Source organism: Gavia stellata, unplaced genomic scaffold (assembly GCF_030936135.1).
Source record: "Gavia stellata isolate bGavSte3 unplaced genomic scaffold, bGavSte3.hap2 HAP2_SCAFFOLD_61, whole genome shotgun sequence".
Taxonomy (NCBI): Eukaryota; Metazoa; Chordata; class Aves; order Gaviiformes; family Gaviidae; genus Gavia; species Gavia stellata.
The window spans coordinates 419,792-425,872 of NW_026776479.1; the positions used below are offsets into that span (position 1 = coordinate 419,792).

The window sequence follows — 6,081 nt, forward strand, 5'->3', positions numbered from 1 at the left end:
CATTGAGACCAATTTGTGTAATTAAAGTTGTTGCATGTGATTGAAAACTTTCCCGTGGAAATGCATCTTACTTGAAAACAAAATACACTATGAGAGGACAAATAGTGCATGTTATAAAAATATTTTGTGGGTTTTCTTTATGATTTGTCTGAACTGTGTCATCTCTTTAGTGTATGCAGTGAAGCCCTGGCATATTTTATTACTGTGAACTCAGAAAGCCACAGAGAAGCTTGGACTAATCTCCTGCTCTTGCTTTTAACAAAAACACTAAAAATCAGTGATGAAAAGGTAAGAATAGGCTGGAAGTTATGTCCCTTTGCTTTCAGGTATTTTTTCATTTCTGCTTCTGTTGGATTCAGTCTTTATTATCATCCGTATTGCAAGGTGGCTCACTTACTCACATAGCACGTACTCTGCTTGAAATACAGTAATCATTACAGCTCCATTTTTTGCAAGTATTCCACACTGTAAAAAATCAGACTGCATCCATGAAATTCACAGTTCTATAGAAATACTGATAGAATTGCTGCAGAGCTTTCATATAAAAGCACAATGAGTGTGCAATAAAGCATGGGCTTGTACTGTATTATAGCTGCACAAGAATGGTAGAGGTAAATTTCACCACTGTAAAATTGGAATTCTGGTTCCTTGAGAGTGGCAAAAAATAATTCTCAGGATCTCGGCCCTTTAGAGGAAAAGGTGAATGCAAATATTCACTACATCAGAACATGCAGAGAAACTTCTGGAATTTGCTTACTTTTTTTTAAGCTTTCCAGTACTGTTGAGCTTCATCTTGTTTAGGACTGTATTATTTTTTTTCCTGGTATATGTTTGGTTTTTTTCTGTATTGCAAAGTGTGTAATTTCACTTCACTCTTGTGTAGTTTGGGATGTTTTATTGCAATTTACCAACATTTTAAGAAATTGGTAGTAGTGGTGGCTTGGCTTCTCCATGTAGCAGCAATTCAGTGATGTCCCTGGGGTTATGGTGTTGTGAGAATAGTCTTAACTCTTTGTAGATAAAATGGTGACTTGGCCATTCCTTAGTACACAATCCCAATATCTTTTTATAATAAAAAAGTTCTGTGGTGAAAGTGTTCCCTCTAATACTGAGCATTATTAGGAAAGGAAGAGAGAGCAAAACATGTTTCTTGTTGTGTAAATTCGTGTCAGATTTGCATCTTGAATACTGTTTGCAGTTCTGATCCCCCATATCGAAAGGGGTGTAATGGAGCTGCAAAAGGGTTGAGAGAGTGTAACAGGGATAAGGGATATAGACTGGCTCCCATACATGGAACTGTATGTAGGTTAGACTTTTACTCAGTTATCTTTTATCCAGAAAAGAAATAAAAAGGAGGGGTGCATAAAGTCATTATTAGCATGAACATAGGGAAAGGACTGATAATTCTTATACTGGAAGAGATGGTGAATGAGAGTTTTGGAGATGGCAAGTCACTGGAGGGGAAGAAAACCCCAACAGACATATAATGGAGGTACTTCTTCACACACTGGTTCAGCTGTGGAAGGCTTTGTTATGTATTGTGGATGATATTTTAAAGAGACTGGAGAAGCAACTGGACAAATTCACATTAGAGGCGGGTGTTTCTACAGGTAGCCCCAATACCCACCTCTAGCCTGAGAAATCCCTGAGCCACAAAATAGTCTGACTCTATTTTAGAGAAGTAATGCCAAATGCATGCTCTGTGTACGGTTTCCTGAGAGCATCTGCTAAGGCTGCTGTGGAAAACAGACACTGGGCTTGATGGCCCTTTGGCCATCCAAGGGGGCCTTTGATCAGGTGAGACCTTGTGTTTTAACAAGTTGGTGTACTCATGAATGTGAAAAACTCTGCACTTTCCTGTAGTAATAGAGAATAACATTCTCTTTTTGTATCTTTGATAGTTTAGGGCACATGCTTCAACATATTATCCATATTTGTGTGAAATAATGCAATTTGACCTGATTCCTGAGCTTCGAGCTGTGCTACGGAAGTTCTTCCTGCGTATAGGTGTTGTGTTCAAAATCTGCCTAACAGAGGAGCAGATACGGACAACTGGGATGAACTTGCCTTCGTGGTAGCCCTAAGTAGGGTTGGTTACTCCTGCTTGTACATAAAGCTATGTTCCAGAGATGGATTAAATTGGATGGGAAAAAATGGGACCCTGGTGTATCAACACAGCAGCAAGTTACTCTTACCACAATGGCATTTGGGGAGGAGGAAAAAAAATCCTGTTCTGTCCATCCTACAAAACTATCAGCAGTTTTATTTAAATTATTGCTTACAGAGTTAATACAGTAGATGTAAAGTCTCTTTGTTTCAATGCTAGTCATCCTTATGATCAAGTCTCTCTTCTAGCCTTTGATCAATTGTTCAGTCTTGCATCCCAGCTAAATCTGATAAATCAGCTGGATTCCTCCATAGAAGTTATGCCCCTTGGGAATAATGAATATAGTTGTATAGCCTTGTGATGTTAGCACATGTGTTCATAATAAACTATACTGCAGTGGCTAATGACCACCTAAGATCATTCTGGGTTTTTCTTTGTGTGTACATGACTAAGCCAGGCAGCGTGTTATGGTTTTTGAAGTGGACAGCCTGCGGAATATTTGGGGAAAGGGTTTTCCTCCTGTTTAGCAAGTAAATTTTAAAGCCTTTTTTAATACCAGTGCTTCATCTTCTGAGACTTATTTTTGGTTTTATGGAAGGTTTTAGGTTTTACATCAGGAGCACGCAATAGCTGTTACTCTATTTAGCTTGTTAGTCTTGAGTTAAAGGCATTTAAAAAAAAAAAAGAAAGACTTTTAAACTTTCCATTTACTTTCATACATTGCCAGATCATGGACAGAGCATATAGAGTAATGTTAAAAGCAAGGTTCACAACAAATAAAACCACCTTTTTTTACCCTTGACTATAATGTATTTAGTAGTAATTGTGTCTGTTCAGCAAGAACTCTTGTCCTTAATATATACCAGGTTCTGTCTCTTTTTACTGCAGATCTGCAACTTCTGATTTGTCTTTGTGTGCAAATGATTTTTGTTCCCAACTATTAGTTCCTATTGTGATCTAAAAGAAAATTGAACTTAAGTTCATTCATGTCCTGTAACAGTTACCAATACATTTCTGTGCTTTGAAGGTATCTGTGAAGCAAATGTGACTTAACACTGCAGCTTTGCTTGCCCTAGAGCTTTTTCTTTCTTTCACAAAACTGATGCGTTTCAAAGACAGCTGTTTCCATGATAGAATACCAGTTTACAGCTGAAGTACTGCAGGACTGAGGTCTGTCCTTTGAACTAATTTTAATTTCAAGCTTTAAGACTTCTCTAAACTGGAAGAGTGTGGCAGGATGGGAGGAGAGGTTCCACTTCCTAAAATAATGTAAACAAAGGTGTTGTATTAACTGCTGTGCTATCCATATTAGCCAAACCTAAAATACAACAGTATTAAAAAAAAAAAAAAAGCACCAAACCAACAACCTACTTGAATGGTATTAAGTGTTTAACCTGTTTATTTTGCTTTTTAAGTTGAGTTTCCTGGTAGGGTGGCTGTAGTTGAGGTTGTCTTGGGATATTCCACTCTCAGAGCTGTTGGGATTCTTTCTTTTTCTTGTGAGCTATTTCCAAAGGGTTCATATGGTGCTTTTCAGTATATCGGCTTGTTCTACATGAGCATTGTTTGGGAATGGTTTTGCAGTCAATAGTAGTGGTAAGGCTTTGACTTTTTTATTTTTACTTTTTATTTTTAACCAAAGAAAAATAAATGCTGGTTGTGGCTCTTTAAATGCCCATTAGATTAAATCTATACACTAATATTTAGTAGAAAGGAATATATGGCTATATTTTACAATAAGAAAAGACTGAAAAATAAGCAATGCTGATACTTGCTGCATTTAAAATGTCCTTTTGTGTTGCATTTAGTATAGTTGCTCATTCCTTGGTAATGTCACTTCATCAGTTACAGTAAAAATGAAGTATTTATTTTAATTCTATTTAAATCTGTAAGAATAGGCTATTCCTTTTCTTCAGGTTCTAGATAGTGCTAAAGAAAATATTTGAAACTTTTTTTTTCAGATTTTTGAATGTGTCACTGCCTCATTGAATGTATACCCTTATCTCCAGTCAAAACACAAACTTTTTAATGTTGCATGCTTCCTCTGTATTTTACAGTTTTGAAAGCCTTACAACTCATGTCTTGAAACAAGTCTCTTAATTTTCAGATCTTAAATTACTTTACAGTTGCATTGTGGGCTTTCTTTACTGTAATGCGCAACATTTGTACTGTCTGCATATAGAATAAGGGCCTTCAATCAGTTCTTTCCTTCAGCCTTAGTTCTGAGAGACTGTTCTTTTACTTAACTAAAGCTTTTATTGTATTTATACATTTATAAACTGCTGAAATTAGGTATGTGACGTCAAAACATCCTAGACTGTAGTGCTTGAAGGAGAAAGGGGACTGGAATGCAATTGGATTATAACAGCCTTAATCCTGTCAATTTTCTGGAATTGGTTGTACATGTTAAAGCAGTAAGAATAGTATGTTAAGTGTAATACCTGAAATGGTTGTATTCACATCAGCTGTTTTGGTTTCCCTTATACAGTCAGAAAGATCATAACCCATAGACATCTTAACGAAGCTAAAAATGCTGAGCCAAAACTCCCGCAGTAGTCACTGCTGGTTCCGATCTTGTTCTGACTCTGCTGACACAGACTTTTATCTGCCTCTGGTGGTTTTATTGGCTTTAGTGGAACTATGGATGAGAACAAGGTTCTGTGCCAGCATATCCTGGTCGAGATCGAGACATCTGTGCAATACATGGAGTAATAAAAAGTAACCTCTTAGACTTTTAAAGTAGTGTTAGGCAACAAATTAAACTATAAACTGATTTACCTGTAATGGTGTAAGTATGGAGACTGCATGATATTTGGTACTACTTGTTATTTTGGAACCCTCTAGGAAATAGGTAGGCAGGGGGAGGATGCTAATGAGGAAAACCCTAAAAATTCCCTTTCATGTGGATTCTATTGTGTCTTACAGTACAAGAAAATATTATTTTTACAGTGGTTTGTTATCCATGTCTCATATCTCACTTTCTAAACTGTAAACAGAACAATCTAAAACGATGTCCCCTAATACAAGCAAATACCCCCCAAATTTTAGCTCCGTCTTACTATTCAGAATGAGAAAGATTAAAAATAGTTGTACTTCCGACTAAGTTACTAAGGTTTTTTTTTTGTCACAAGTGCAGCTCCCTTTAATATGTAAATTCAGTTTGTTCAGCGCCTTTAATGTTATTTTTGTGTAAAATGTACGTTTCCATATATTTAAAATGCCTAAGTTTTTTTAGTATCTCCATATGAAGTGCATTTAATATCAGTAATTTAAAAGAGCATTCCTTGCCCAATGGATGTATACATTTTTGAGAGAATACCAAAATTATATAATATGAAAAACTATGTAAAGTTTTCTACATGAAGATATAATGTATAATACTGTTATAATATTCCATGCTTTAATCAAGTGGTAAATCAATAAAGTTTTAAGAAGTGTTGTGTAGTTTTTTTCATCTAGTTTATTAGAAGGCTTGTGAACCTCCAGCCTGCTCTATTCTATCACTGATGATGATTATGGGGCCTTTACTTGGTTTTGCTAGGCTTTCTTTTTTTATTAATGCACCACTCCGCCCCTTCCTCGCTCCTTCTGCCTGCTCTTTTCCTCCGTGGGAACGTCCCCTTAATTAATAAAAGGGGCTCCTGCTCTTCGGCCGCCCCTGCTTTCTGGGCTCCGCAGCCCATGCCCAGCCCCGTCCCGCCGGGCCCAGGGCCGCCTCCTCGCACCCGCGGCCCGGCTTCCGCCCGCCGTGTCCCTCAGGAGCCGCGCACCCTCCCCGCGGGCAGCCGGGGCCGCAGAGCCCGAGTCCCCTCAGGCCCGAGCCGGTTCCGCGGCGCCCCAGCGGCTCCGAGAGGCGCCCCAGGGCGTTGTGGGAAGTGCCGAGCCATTGGTCGGCCGCCCCCCCTGGGAAGCGCGGCAAGGATTGGCTCGCAGCGGAGCGCGTCGGGCAAGGAGAGGCCGCTGATTGGCCTGGC

The 6,081-nt window shown here is 38.6% G+C and overlaps 1 pseudogene; it reads left to right on the forward strand.

Annotated features, from left to right (window-relative positions):
* The window catches only part of LOC132321011 (brefeldin A-inhibited guanine nucleotide-exchange protein 2-like), a 36,863-nt pseudogene extending 34,035 nt beyond the window's left edge, over window positions 1–2,828 (forward strand).
* Window positions 2,829–6,081: the final 3,253 nt, after the last annotated feature.